Source organism: Bombina bombina, chromosome 6 (assembly GCF_027579735.1).
Source record: "Bombina bombina isolate aBomBom1 chromosome 6, aBomBom1.pri, whole genome shotgun sequence".
In the NCBI taxonomy this organism is placed as follows: Eukaryota; Metazoa; Chordata; class Amphibia; order Anura; family Bombinatoridae; genus Bombina; species Bombina bombina.
In genome coordinates, this window is record NC_069504.1 from 466,432,047 (window position 1) to 466,448,125 (window position 16,079).

Sequence of the window (16,079 nt, forward strand, 5' to 3'; positions counted from 1 at the left end):
AGTACAAGGGTGAATTTCCTGGGCGCCATAATAGACTCCATATCCATGAGAACATTTCTCACAGATCAGAGACGTGGCAAGCTAACTACTGCATGTCTTGCCCTCCTGGCCTCCTTGAGACCCTCAGTGGCCCAGTGTATGGAGGTGTCCTGTATGGACATCAATGGTGTCCTGTATGGACATCAATTCCCTTTGCCAGATTCCATCTCAGATCCTATGCATGCTTAGACAATGGAACAGTGACCATTCAGATCTGTCTCAACAGATTGTGCTGGACAACCTATTGAGAGACTCACTCTCTTGGTGGCTCTGTCCAGATCATCTGTCCCCGGGCACATGCTTCTTGAGACCGTCCTTGGAGATTGTGACTACGGACACAAGCCTTTCCGGCTGAGAAGCCGTTTGGGGTGCCAAGAAGGCACAAGCACTGTGGACTCAGGAGGAGTCCTCCCTTCCGATCAAATATAACTCCAGGCAATCTTCAATGCCTTGAAGGCTTGGCCCCTTCTGGGTTCGTCCCAGTTAATCAGATTCCAATCAGACAATATAACCTAGGTTGCCTACATCAACCATCAGGGGGGAACGAAAAGTCACTGTGATCCAAATGTGATATGGCAGGCCATATGTGAGTGAATTGTTATATGAACCAATGTTTTAACTGATCTATATGTAAATTCAAGACCTTAACTAGTTGTTATGATGCCCCATGCTTATATAATTATTAATGCTGACTGCTGACAAGAATTAAGTCTGCCTAACAGGAAACCACAAACATATACACTATTAAGATGCCAAGAACAGTTGTCTAAATAATAAACTCTCAGCACAAATAATGACACGTACACAGCTATGAAAAGAGGAACTATATACACAGTATTATCTCAGCAACAGTATAAAGGAGAGCTGGGACTTCCTCTTTTCTGATTCTCTATTCATAGGCAAAGGTGTCGTGTGAATATCGGGCAAGGTGAACTCCCAGATCCCCTATATTGTTCGGGCTGCAGTGACGGGAATCCCCAGCCAAAGTGGAACATGCAAAATCTGGTTGCTTATAGTATGTAGCATAAGGTATTGCTTAACAACTTAGAAATTGAATTGTTGCTTATAGTAAGTAACATAAAGTGTTGCTTAACAACTTATTATACATTATTGTTTAAGATTGTTCTTTTCTTTTGTGGATAAACTACTATACCTATTAAGTATAGCAAAGAGTTCAATTATTGCTTTTAGTTTATGTATTAAGGTATACATTTTATTAGGCAATACAATTCCTTGGCGATGAGAGAAGTATCTACTAGAGTGGGCGGAGACTCACAGATTTACGCTGTCAGCGATCCACATTCCGGGTGTGGACAACTGGGAAGCGGACTTCCTCAGCAGGCAATCCTTTCACCCAGGGCAATGGTCTCTCCACCTTAGGTATTTGCAGAAATATGCAGCAAGTGGTGGATGCCAGAGATAGATCTCATGGCATCCCGCCTCAATACCAAGCTACCCAGGTACGGGTCGAGGTCTACGGATCCTCAGGTGGAACGGATAGGAACCCTATCGGTACCATGGAGGTTCAGACTCGTATATCTTTTTCCTCCATTACTGCTTCTCCCTCATGTGGTGGCTCGCATCAAGCAGCGAGTATCAGTGATTCTGATTGCAACATCGTGGCCGATGATTCTGATTGCTCCATGTCCTCATCTCCTCAGTGGAGATTACCTTGTCGCAGAGATCTGCTGATACAGGTTCCCTTTGTTCATCAAAATCTAGATTCTCTAAGGCCGACTGCGTGCAGATTGAAGGCTTAGTCTTAGCCAAGAGAGGGTTTTCGTAGAGTGTTATTGACACTCTAGTTCAAGCTCGTAAGCCAGTTACTTGTGGTATCTACCATAAAGTGTGTAGGATTTACTTGTACTGGTGTGAAGAGCGTGGCTTTTCCTGGCATAAGATTAATTTTGCCATAATTTTATATTTCTCTTGTTAAGTGTATCCAGTCCACGGATCATCCATTACTTATGGGATATTAACTCCTCCCCAACAGGAAGTGCAAGAGGATTCACCCAGCAGAGCTGCCATATAGCTCCTCCCCTAACTGCCATTACCAGTCATTCTCTTGCACCCAACGAATAGATAGGATGTGTGAGAGGACTGTGGTGATTATACTTAGTTTCATACCTTCAATCAAAAGTTTGTTATTTTATAATAGCACCGGAGTGTGTTATTCCTTCTCTGGTAGAATTTGAAGAAGAATCTACCTGAGTTTTTCTATGATTTTAGCCGGAGTAGTTAAGATCATATTGCTGTTTCTCGGCCATCTGAGGAGAGGTAAACTTCAGATCAGGGGACAGCGGGCAGATTAATCTGCAAAGAGGTATGTAGCAGCTTATTATTTTCTGACAATGGAATTGATGAGAAAATTCTGCCATACCGATATAATGTAAACTCAGCCTTAAATGCAGTAGCAGCAACTGGTATCAGGCTGTCATGTATGTATATTTTACACTTCAGTATTCTGGGGAATGGCACTTCACTGGAATTATACTGTATGCATAAAACTTTAGCCTAATTTGCAGGGACTAGCAACAGGCTTTTTAATAACACTCAATTTATTAATGTTAAACGTTTTTTGCTGGCATGTAAAATCGTTTAATTTTCTGAGGTACTGGGTGAAAAAATGTTTTGGGCACTATTTTTTTCCACTTGGCAGTCGTTTTATTTAATTTATGACAGTTTACTGATCTCTCTCACTGTTATGTGTGAGGGGGAGGGACCTTTTTTGGTGCTTTTGCTACGCATCAAAAAATTCAGTCAGAAGTTTATTGTCTTCCCTGCATGATCCGGTTCATCTCTACAGAACTCAGGGGTCTTCAAAACTTGTTTTGAGGGAGGTAATCACTCACAGCAGAGCTGTGAGATTGTAGTTGACTATGATAAAAAAAAAAAAAACGTTTATTTCTGTATTTTTTTTTTTTTTCTGCTATCAGGGTTAGTTATCCTTTGCTAATGGGAGCAATCCTTTGCTAAAATTGTGTTTTTCTCTTGTTAAGTGTATCCAGTCCACGGATCATCCATTACTTATGGGATATTAACTCCTCCCCAACAGGAAGTGCAAGAGGATTCACCCAGCAGAGCTGCTATATAGCTCCTCCCCTAACTGCCATTACCAGTCATTCTCTTGCACCCAACAAATAGATAGGATGTGTGAGAGGACTGTGGTGATTATACTTAGTTTCATACCTTCAATCAAAAGTTTGTTATTTTATAATAGCACCGGAGTGTGTTATTCCTTCTCTGGTAGAATTTGAAGAAGAATCTACCTGAGTTTTTCTATGATTTTAGCCGGAGTAGTTAAGATCATATTGCTGTTTCTCAGCCATCTGAGGAGAGGTAAACTTCAGATCAGGGGACAGCGGGCAGATTAATCTGCAAAGAGGTATGTAGCAGCTTATTATTTTCTGACAATGGAATTGATGAGAAAATTCTGCCATACCGATATAATGTAAACTCAGCCTTAAATGCAGTAGCAGCAACTGGTATCAGGCTGTCATGTATGTATATTTTACACTTCAGTATTCTGGGGAATGGCACTTCACTGGAATTATACTGTATGCATAAAACTTTAGCCTAATTTGCAGGGACTAGCAACAGGCTTTTTAATAACACTCAATTTATTAATGTTAAACGTTTTTTGCTGGCATGTAAAATCGTTTAATTTTCTGAGGTACTGGGTGAAAAAAATGTTTTGGGCACTATTTTTTTCCACTTGGCAGTCGTTTTATTTAATTTATGACAGTTTACTGATCTCTCTCACTGTTAGCTATCAGGGTTAGTTATCCTTTGCTAATGGGAGCAATCCTTTGCTAAAATTGTGTTTTTTACAAAGATTTGATGCTATAACTTTTCAGTTTATTAATTTTCAACTGTCATAACTTTTTTCTGTGCTTCTTATAGGCACAGTACGTTTTCATATTATAGTAAATTACTTGAAAAGTATTTCCAAGTTGCTAGTTTATTTGCTAGTGTGTTAAACATGTCTGATTCAGAGGAAGATATCTGTGCTATATGTGCTAAAGCCAAAGTGGAGCCTAATAGAAATTTATGTACTAACTGTATTGATGCTACTTTAAATAAAAGTCAATCTGCACAAATTGAACATATTTCACCAAACAACGAGGGGAGAGTTATGCCGACTAACTCGCCTCACGTGTCAGTACCTGCATCTCCCGCTCGGGAGGTGCGTGATATTGTAGCGCCGAGTACATCTGGGCGGCCATTACAAATCACATTACAGGATATGGCTACTGTTATGACTGAAGTTTTGGCTAAATTACCAGAACTAAGAGGTAAGCGTGATCACTCTGGGGTGAGAACAGAGTGCGCTGATAATATTAGGGCCATGTCAGACACTGCGTCACAATTTGCAGAACATGAGGACGGAGAGCTTCATTCTGCGGGTGACGGTTCTGATCCAAACAAACTGGATTCAGATATTTCAAATTTTAAATTTAAGCTGGAAAACCTCCGTGTATTACTAGGGGAGGTGTTAGCGGCTCTGAATGATTGTAACACAGTTGCAATACCAGAGAAAATGTGTAGGTTGGATAAATATTTTGCGGTACCGGCGAGTACTGACGTTTTTCCTATACCTAAGAGACTTACTGAAATTGTTACTAAGGAGTGGGATAGACCCGGTGTGCCGTTCTCACCCCCTCCGATATTTAGAAAGATGTTTCCAATAGACGCCACCACACGGGACTTATGGCAAACGGTCCCTAAGGTGGAGGGAGCAGTTTCTACTTTAGCTAAGCGTACCACTATCCCGGTGGAGGATAGCTGTGCCTTTTCAGATCCAATGGATAAAAAGTTAGAGGGTTACCTTAAGAAAATGTTTGTTCAACAAGGTTTTATATTGCAACCTCTTGCATGCATTGCGCCTGTCACGGCTGCAGCAGCATTTTGGTTTGAGTCTCTGGAAGAGACACTTGAATCAGCTCCATTAGATGAGATTACACACAAGCTTAAAGCCCTTAAGTTAGCTAACTCATTTATTTCAGATGCCGTAGTACATTTAACTAAACTTACGGCTAAGAATTCCGGATTCGCCATTCAGGCACGCAGAGCACTGTGGCTAAAATCCTGGTCAGCTGACGTTACTTCTAAATCTAAATTGCTTAATATACCTTTCAAAGGGCAGACCTTATTCGGGCCCGGGTTGAAAGAAATTATCGCTGACATTACAGGAGGTAAAGGCCATGCCCTGCCTCAAGACAGAGCCAAACCTAAGGCTAGACAGTCTAATTTTCGTTCCTTTCGTAATTTCAAAGCAGGAGCAGCATCAACTTCCTCTGCACCAAAACAGGAAGTAGCTGTTGCTCGCTACAGACAAGGCTGGAGACCTAACCAGTCCTGGAACAAGGGCAAGCAGGCCAGGAAACCTGCTGCTGCCCCTAAGACAGCATGAATCGAGGGCCCCCGATCCGGGAACGGATCTAGTGGGGGCAGACTTTCTCTCTTCGCCCAGGCTTGGGCAAGAGATGTCCAGGATCCCTGGGCGTTAGAGATCATATCTCAGGGATACCTTCTAGACTTCAAATTCTCTCCCCCAAGAGGGAGATTTCATCTGTCAAGGTTGTCAACAAACCAAATAAAGAAAGAGGCGTTTCTACGCTGCGTACAAGATCTTTTATTAATGGGAGTGATCCATCCGGTTCCGCGGTCGGAACAAGGACAAGGGTTTTACTCAAATCTGTTTGTGGTTCCCAAAAAAGAGGGAACTTTCAGGCCAATCTTGGATTTAAAGATCCTAAACAAATTCCTAAGAGTTCCATCGTTCAAAATGGAAACTATTCGGACAATTTTACCCATGATCCAAAAGGGTCAGTACATGACCACAGTGGATTTAAAGGATGCTTACCTTCACATACCGATTCACAAAGATCTTTACCGGTATCTAAGGTTTGCCTTTCTAGACAGGCATTACCAGTTTGTAGCTCTTCCATTCGGATTGGCTACGGCTCCGAGAATCTTCACAAAGGTTCTGGGTGCTCTTCTGGCGGTACTAAGACCGCGAGGAATTGCGGTAGCTCCATACCTAGACGACATTCTGATACAAGCTTCAAGCTTTCAAACTGCCAAGTCTCATACAGAGTTAGTACTGGCATTTCTAAGGTCGCATGGATGGAAGGTGAACGAAAAGAAGAGTTCTCTCTTTCCACTCACAAGAGTTCCCTTCTTGGGGACTCTTATAGATTCTGTAGAAATGAAGATTTACCTGACAGAAGACAGGTTAACAAAGCTTCAAAATGCATGCCGTGTCCTTCATTCCATTCAACACCCATCAGTAGCTCAATGCATGGAGGTGATCGGCTTAATGGTAGCAGCAATGGACATAGTACCCTTTGCACGCCTACATCTCAGACCGCTGCAATTGTGCATGCTAAGTCAGTGGAATGGGGATTACTCAGACTTGTCCCCTACTCTGAATCTGGATCAAGAGACCAGAAATTCTCTTCTATGGTGGCTTTCTCGGCCACATCTGTCCAGGGGGATGCCATTCAGCAGGCCGGACTGGACAATTGTAACAACAGACGCCAGCCTACTAGGTTGGGGCGCTGTCTGGAATTCTCTGAAGGCTCAGGGACAATGGAATCAGGAGGAGAGTCTCCTACCAATAACCATTCTGGAATTGAGAGCAGTTCTCAATGCCCTTCTGGCTTGGCCCCAGTTAACAACTCGGGGGTTCATCAGGTTTCAGTCGGACAACATCACGACTGTAGCTTACATCAACCATCAGGGAGGGACAAGAAGCTCCCTAGCAATGATGGAAGTATCAAAGATAATTCGCTGGGCAGAGTCTCACTCTTGCCACCTGTCAGCAATCCACATCCCGGGAGTGGAGAACTGGGAGGCGGATTTCTTAAGTCGTCAGACTTTTCATCCGGGGGAGTGGGAACTTCATCCGGAGGTCTTTGCCCAAATACTTCGGCGTTGGGGCAAACCAGAGATAGATCTCATGGCGTCTCGACAGAACGCCAAGCTTCCTCGTTACGGGTCCAGATCCAGGGATCCGGGAGCGGTTTTGATAGATGCTTTGACAGCACCTTGGACCTTCGGGATGGCTTATGTGTTTCCACCCTTCCCGATGCTTCCTCGATTGATTGCCAGAATCAAACAGGAGAGAGCATCAGTGATTCTAATAGCGCCTGCATGGCCACGCAGGACTTGGTATGCAGATATAGTGGACATGTCATCCTGTCCACCTTGGTCGCTACCTCTGAAACAGGACCTTCTGATCCAGGGTCCCTTCAAACATCAAAATCTAATTTCTCTGAAGCTGACTGCTTGGAAATTGAACGCTTGATTTTATCAAAACGTGGTTTTTCTGAGTCAGTTATTGATACCTTAATACAGGTTAGGAAGCCTGTTACCAGAAAGATTTACCATAAGATATGGCGCAAATACTTATATTGGTGCGAATCCAAGAGTTACTCATGGAGTAAGGTTAGGATTCCGAGGATATTGTCTTTTCTACAAGAAGGTTTAGAAAAGGATTTATCCGCTAGTTCCTTAAAGGGACAGATTTCAGCTCTGTCCATTCTTTTACACAAACGTCTGTCAGAAGTTCCGGACGTTCAAGCTTTTTGTCAGGCTTTAGCTAGGATCAAGCCTGTGTTTAAAACTGTTGCTCCACCATGGAGTTTGAACTTAGTTCTTAATGTTTTACAGGGGGTTCCGTTTGAACCCCTTCATTCCATTGATATCAAGTTGTTATCTTGGAAAGTTCTGTTTTTAATGGCGATTTCCTCGGCTCGAAGAGTCTCTGAGTTATCTGCCTTACATTGGGATTCTCCTTATCTGATTTTTCATTCAGACAAGGTAGTTCTGCGTACTAAACCTGGGTTCCTACCTAAGGTGGTCACTAACAGGAATATCAATCAAGAGATTGTGGTTCCATCTTTGTGTCCTAATCCTTCTTCGAAAAAGGAACGCCTGCTACACAATCTAGATGTAGTCCGTGCCCTGAAATTTTATCTACAGGCAACTAAGGATTTTCGACAAACGTCTTCCCTGTTTGTCGTTTATTCTGGTCAGAGGAGAGGTCAAAAAGCTTCGGCTACCTCTCTCTCCTTTTGGCTTCGTAGCATAATACGGTTAGCCTATGAGACTGCTGGACAGCAGCCTCCTGAAAGAATTACAGCACACTCTACTAGAGCTGTGGCTTCCACTTGGGCCTTTAAGAATGAGGCTTCTGTTGAACAGACTTGCAAGGCTGCAACTTGGTCTTCTCTTCATACTTTTTCCAAATTTTACAAATTTGACACTTTTGCTTCTTCGGAGGCTGTTTTTGGGAGAAAGGTTCTTCAGGCAGTGGTTCCTTCCGTATAAAGAGCCTGCCTGTCCCTCCCGTCATCCGTGTACTTTAGCTTTGGTATTGGTATCCCATAAGTAATGGATGATCCGTGGACTGGATACACTTAACAAGAGAAAACATAATTTATGCTTACCTGATAAATTTATTTCTCTTGTAGTGTATCCAGTCCACGGCCCGCCCTGTCACTTTAAGGCAGGTAATTTTTCCATTAAACTACAGTCACCACTGCACCCTATGGTTTTCCTTTCTCTGCATGTTTTCGGTCGAATGACTGGTAATGGCAGTTAGGGGAGGAGCTATATAGCAGCTCTGCTGGGTGAATCCTCTTGCACTTCCTGTTGGGGAGGAGTTAATATCCCATAAGTAATGGATGATCCGTGGACTGGATACACTACAAGAGAAATAAATTTATCAGGTAAGCATAAATTATGTTTTTACAAAGATTTGATGCTATAACTTTTCAGTTTATTAATTTTCAACTGTCATAACTTTTTCTGTGCTTCTTATAGGCACAGTACGTTTTCATATTATAGTAAATTACTTGAAAAGTATTTCCAAGTTGCTAGTTTATTTGCTAGTGTGTTAAACATGTCTGATTCAGAGGAAGATATCTGTGCTATATGTGCTAAAGCCAAAGTGGAGCCCAATAGAAATTTATGTACTAACTGTATTGATGCTACTTTAAATAAAAGTCAATCTTTACAAATTGAACATATTTCACCAAACGAGGGGAGAGTTATACCGACTAACTCTCCTCACGTGTCAGTACCTGCATCTCCCGCTCGGGAGGTGCGTGATATTGTAGCGCCGAGTACATCTGGGCGGCCATTACAAATCACATTACAGGATATGGCTACTGTTATGACTGAAGTTTTGGCTAAATTACCAGAACTAAGAGGTAAGCGTGATCACTCTGGGGTGAGAACAGAGTGCGCTGATGATATTAGGGCCATGTCAGACACTGCGTCACAATTTGCAGAACATGAGGACGGAGAGCTTCATTCTGCGGGTGACGGTTCTGATCCAAACAAACTGGATTCAGATATTTCAAATTTTAAATTTAAGCTGGAAAACCTCCGTGTATTACTAGGGGAGGTGTTAGCGGCTCTGAATGATTGTAACACAGTTGCAATACCAGAGAAAATGTGTAGGTTGGATAAATATTTTGCGGTACCGGCGAGTACTGACGTTTTTCCTATACCTAAGAGACTTACTGAAATTGTTACTAAGGAGTGGGATAGACCCGGTGTGCCGTTCTTACCCCCTCCGATATTTAGAAAGATGTTTCCAATAGACGCCACCACACGGGACTTATGGCAAACGGTCCCTAAGGTGGAGGGAGCAGTTTCTACTTTAGCTAAGCGTACCACTATCCCGGTGGAGGATAGCTGTGCCTTTTCAGATCCAATGGATAAAAAGTTAGAGGGTTACCTTAAGAAAATGTTTGTTCAACAAGGTTTTATATTGCAACCTCTTGCATGCATTGCGCCTGTCACGGCTGCAGCAGCATTTTGGTTTGAGTCTCTGGAAGAGACACTTGAATCAGCTCCATTAGATGAGATTACACACAAGCTTAAAGCCCTTAAGTTAGCTAACTCATTTATTTCAGATGCCGTAGTACATTTAACTAAACTTACGGCTAAGAATTCCGGATTCGCCATTCAGGCACGCAGAGCACTGTGGCTAAAATCCTGGTCAGCTGACGTTACTTCTAAATCTAAATTGCTTAATATACCTTTCAAAGGGCAGATCTTATTCGGGCCCGGGTTGAAAGAAATTATCGCTGACATTACAGGAGGTAAAGGCCATGCCCTGCCTCAAGACAGAGCCAAACCTAAGGCTAGACAGTCTAATTTTCGTTCCTTTCGTAATTTCAAAGCAGGAGCAGCATCAACTTCCTCTGCACCAAAACAGGAAGGAGCTGTTGCTCGCTACAGACAAGGCTGGAGACCTAACCAGTCCTGGAACAAGGGCAAGCAGGCCAGGAAACCTGCTGCTGCCCCTAAGACAGCATGAATCGAGGGCCCCCGATCCGGGAACGGATCTAGTGGGGGGCAGACTTTCTCTCTTCGCCCAGGCTTGGGCAAGAGATGTCCAGGATCCCTGGGCGTTAGAGATCATATCTCAGGGATACCTTCTAGACTTCAAATTCTCTCCCCCAAGAGGGAGATTTCATCTGTCAAGGTTGTCAACAAACCAAATAAAGAAAGAGGCGTTTCTACGCTGCGTACAAGATCTTTTATTAATGGGAGTGATCCATCCGGTTCCGCGGTCGGAACAAGGACAAGGGTTTTACTCAAATCTGTTTGTGGTTCCCAAAAAAGAGGGAACTTTCAGGCCAATCTTGGATTTAAAGATCCTAAACAAATTCCTAAGAGTTCCATCGTTCAAAATGGAAACTATTCGGACAATTTTACCCATGATCCAAAAGGGTCAGTACATGACCACAGTGGATTTAAAGGATGCTTACCTTCACATACCGATTCACAAAGATCATTACCGGTATCTAAGGTTTGCCTTTCTAGACAGGCATTACCAGTTTGTAGCTCTTCCATTCGGATTGGCTACGGCTCCGAGAATCTTCACAAAGGTTCTGTGTGCTCTTCTGGCGGTACTAAGACCGCGAGGAATTGCGGTAGCTCCGTACCTAGACGACATTCTGATACAAGCTTCAAGCTTTCAAACTGCCAAGTCTCATACAGAGTTAGTACTGGCATTTCTAAGGTCGCATGGATGGAAGGTGAATGAAAAGAAGAGTTCTCTCTTTCCACTCACAAGAGTTCCCTTCTTGGGGACTCTTATAGATTCTGTAGAAATGAAGATTAACTGACAGAAGACAGGTTAACAAAGCTTAAAAATGCATGCCGTGTCCTTCATTCCATTCAACACCCGTCAGTAGCTCAATGCATGGAGGTGATCGGCTTAATGGTAGCAGCAATGGACATAGTACCCTTTGCACGTCTACATCTCAGACCGCTGCAATTGTGCATGCTAAGTCAGTGGAATGGGGATTACTCAGACTTGTCCCCTACTCTAATCTGGATCAAGGGACCAGAAATTCTCTTCTATGGTGGCTTTCTCGGCCACATCTGTCCAGGGGGATGCCATTCAGCAGGCCGGACTGGACAATTGTAACAACAGACGCCAGCCTACTAGGTTGGGGCGCTGTCTGGAATTCTCTGAAGGCTCAGGGACAATGGAATCAGGAGGAGAGTCTCCTACCAATAAACATTCTGGAATTGAGAGCAGTTCTCAATGCCCTTCTGGCTTGGCCCCAGTTAACAACTCGGGGGTTCATCAGGTTTCAGTCGGACAACATCACGACTGTAGCTTACATCAACCATCAGGGAGGGACAAGAAGCTCCCTAGCAATGATGGAAGTATCAAAGATAATTCGCTGGGCAGAGTCTCACTCTTGCCACCTGTCAGCAATCCACATCCCGGGAGTGGAGAACTGGGAGGCGGATTTCTTAAGTCGTCAGACTTTTCATCCGGGGGAGTGGGAACTTCATCCGGAGGTCTTTGCCCAAATACTTCGACGTTGGGGCAAACCAGAGATAGATCTCATGGCGTCTCGACAGAACGCCAAGCTTCCTCGTTACGGGTCCAGATCCAGGGATCCGGGAGCGGTTCTGATAGATGCTTTGACAGCACCTTGGACCTTCGGGATGGCTTATGTGTTTCCACCCTTCCCGATGCTTCCTCGATTGATTGCCAGAATCAAACAGGAGAGAGCATCAGTGATTCTAATAACGCCTGCATGGCCACGCAGGACTTGGTATGCAGATCTAGTGGACATGTCATCCTGTCCACCTTGGTCGCTACCTCTGAAACAGGACCTTCTGATCCAGGGTCCCTTCAAACATCAAAATCTAATTTCTCTGAAGCTGACTGCTTGGAAATTGAACGCTTGATTTTATCAAAACGTGGTTTTTCTGAGTCAGTTATTGATACCTTAATACAGGCTAGGAAGCCTGTTACCAGAAAGATTTACCATAAGATATGGCGCAAATACTTATATTGGTGCGAATCCAAGAGTTACTCATGGAGTAAGGTTAGGATTCCGAGGATATTGTCTTTTCTACAAGAAGGTTTAGAAAAGGGTTTATCCGCTAGTTCCTTAAAGGGACAGATTTCAGCTCTGTCCATTCTTTTACACAAACGTCTGTCAGAAGTTCCGGACGTTCAAGCTTTTTGTCAGGCTTTAGCTAGGATCAAGCCTGTGTTTAAAACTGTTGCTCCACCATGGAGTTTGAACTTAGTTCTTAATGTTTTACAGGGGGTTCCGTTTGAACCCCTTCATTCCATTGATATCAAGTTGTTATCTTGGAAAGTTCTGTTTTTAATGGCGATTTCCTCGGCTCGAAGAGTCTCTGAGTTATCTGCCTTACATTGTGATTCTCCTTATCTGATTTTTCATTCAGACAAGGTAGTTCTGCGTACTAAACCTGGGTTCCTACCTAAGGTGGTCACTAACAGGAATATCAATCAAGAGATTGTGGTTACATCTTTGTGTCCTAATCCTTCTTCGAAAAAGGAACGTCTGCTACACAATCTAGATGTAGTCCGTGCCCTGAAATTTTATCTACAGGCAACTAAGGATTTTCGACAAACGTCTTCCCTGTTTGTCGTTTATTCTGGTCAGAGGAGAGGTCAAAAAGCTTCGGCTACCTCTCTCTCCTTTTGGCTTCGTAGCATAATACGGTTAGCCTATGAGACTGCTGGACAGCAGCCTCCTGAAAGAATTACAGCACATTCTACTAGAGCTGTGGCTTCCACTTGGGCCTTTAAGAATGAGGCTTCTGTTGAACAGATTTGCAAGGCTGCAACTTGGTCTTCTCTTCATACTTTTTCCAAATTTTAAAAATTTGACACTTTTGCTTCTTCGGAGGCTGTTTTTGGGAGAAAGGTTCTTCAGGCAGTGGTTCCTTCCGTATAAAGAGCCTGCCTGTCCCTCCCGTCATCCGTGTACTTTAGCTTTGGTATTGGTATCCCATAAGTAATGGATGATCCGTGGACTGGATACACTTAACAAGAGAAAACATAATTTATGCTTACCTGATAAATTTATTTCTCTTGTAGTGTATCCAGTCTACGGCCCGCCCTGTCACTTTAAGGCAGGTAATTTTTCCATTAAACTACAGTCACCACTGTACCCTATGGTTTTCCTTTCTCTGCATGTTTTCGGTCGAATGACTGATAATGGCAGTTAGGGGAGGAGCTATATGGCAGCTCTGCTGGGTGAATCCTCTTGCACTTCCTGTTGGGGAGGAGTTAATATCCCATAAGTAATGGATGATCCGTGGACTGGATACACTACAAGAGAAATAAATTTATCAGGTAAGCATAAATTATGTTTTTCTCTAGGATGGACTCGAGAAGGGTCTATCTGCTAGTTCCCTGAAGGGACAGATATTGGCCCTGTCAGTGTTGTTACTCAAGAGAGTGGCTGAGCTTCTGGATGTGCAGTCCTTTGTTAAGGCTCTGACTAGGATCAGATCAATATTTAGATCTGGTGCTCCGCCTTGGAGCCACAATCTTGTTCTTAGTGTATGGCAGCAAACTTGGAAGGTTTTTGTTTTTTTGGCTATTGTCTCTGCGCAGAGTTTCTGAGATTTCTGCTTTTCAATGTGACTCCCCTTATCTTGTTTTCCATGCTGATAAGGCGGTTTTACGTACTAAATTAGGGATCCTCCCTAAGGTGGTGTCAGATCGTAGCATTAATCAAGAAATTGTTGTTCCTCCTTTGTGTCCTAATCCTTCTTCAGCGAAGGAACGCTTGCTTCACAATCTAGATGTGGTTTGTGCCTTGAAGTTCTATCTTCAGGCTACTTAGCAATTCAGACAATCTTCCTCTTTGTTTGTCATCTATACGGGGAAACGTAAGGGGCAGAAGGCTACTACGACTTCCCTATCTTTCTGGTTGAGGAGTGTCATTCGCTTAGCTTATGAGTCTTCTGCATTGTTTGTTTTTCTGAGAAACGTAAAGGTCAGAAAGCTACCGCTTCTTCTCTTTCTCTTTGTTTGAGAAGTATAATTCGTTTAGCTTATGAGACTGCTGGACAACAGCCTCCTGAGAGAATCACAGCTCATTCCACTAGGGCTGTTTCTTCTTCTTTGGCTTTCAAAAATGAAGCTTCTGTGGAACAGATTTGCAAGGCTGCAACTTGGTCCTCTCTGCATACTTTTTCCAAATTTTATAAAATTTATACTTTGTCCTAGGCTGAGGCTTCTTTTAGGGGAAAGGTTCTTCAAGCAGCGGTGCCTTCTGTTTAGGTCTACGTGTCTTGTCCCTCCCTAGTCCTCCGTGTCCTTTAGCTTGGGTATTGGTTGCCAACAGTAATTAATGACGCTGTGGACTCACCATATCTTAGGAAAGAAAACAAAATTTATGCTTACCTGATAAAAAAAATTATTTCCGGATATGGTGTGTCAACGGGCCCGCCCTTTATTTTAAGACAGTTTTTTTTTACTAAACCTCAGACACCTCTACACCTTGTGTTACTCTCTTTCTCCATTTCCCTTTGGTCGAATGACTGGGGTTTGTCGGAAAGGGATTGATACTTAACAGCTTGTCTTTGGTGCTCTTTGCCTCCTCCTGCTGGCCAGGAGTGATATTCCCAACAGTAATTGAGGATGCCGTGGACTCACCATATCCGGAAAGAAATAAATTCATCAGGTATGCATACATTTTGTTTCTGTTATTTTACTAAAATGTGCTGCTTTTCCACTACACTACTACAGTAAGGATGCCTGTGATTTTCACCGGATTGGATTTTATGGGGCTGCCCAGAAGATACTACTTCCTGCACCAAACAATTTCTAAAACTGTTTGCAGAGCCATTGTTAAAGTGTTATCAGTTATATCATCAGTTATATATCAGTTATAGTTATGTGCTTGCTCTGTTGGTGATAAACTTGCATGTAACTTTACTGCCTATAACCATAACAGTATTGTGGAGAAAATTTGTACAATAAAGACCATTTTTATTGTTTATCGTTATTTTATTTATTTTCAAAAGTTTCCTCCTCAAACTATAGTTCAAGTTATAATGGATTTGTGAACATTAGAGCATTCAGCTAGTTTTCAGGGTTTTGGTTCTACTATGTGAATACAGTCAACAATTCTAGTGAAACAAATTTTTAACTTAAAAGAAACAATAACATTGTTTGTTTTGTTGTAAAAGTATATTTTTATCCAAATCAAACCTAATGAATGCTTACCTTCATTCATTCAGAACGGTATGGATTTTGCTGTTTTGAAATGAATTGCTTTCTTTGCAAGTTTGTATTATTTCTGTACCGTCTGATATCAGCTATTTGTGAATAGTTTTCTCAAAGGTTCTGGCTTTTCCTCTTACAAGATTTGGAGTGCATATATGTTATGAGAGCCTGTGAACCCATTTTTAAACACCACACCTCAGTCAGCGGTGGCTTGTATGACACAAATGATGTCTTCACATACGCAATACTCATCAACACAAACTCTCTGGGAAGATGTGGTGTTTGAATACTTGTGCACAGGCCCTAACAGTATATGTGTGTATGGCACTGAAGAACAGTAATACATTTTTTTTGCTAATGGAAGATTGACCATTATCAATGACTCACAGGTGGGTTGTTCATATTCTTTTATGTTCTAAAATCCAAACGTATCGAAAAGTATACAAATTAAACAAAACTGAAATTTGTGTATTGGTTTTGAATACTAATTTTT

General features: G+C 42.6%; 1 protein-coding gene across 1 annotated transcript in view; it reads left to right on the forward strand.

Moving 5' to 3' along the window:
- The window catches only part of FAM13B (family with sequence similarity 13 member B), a 794,661-nt gene that overhangs the window by 579,773 nt on the left and 198,809 nt on the right, over window positions 1–16,079 (forward strand). The gene's annotated exons all lie outside the window — the stretch shown is intronic.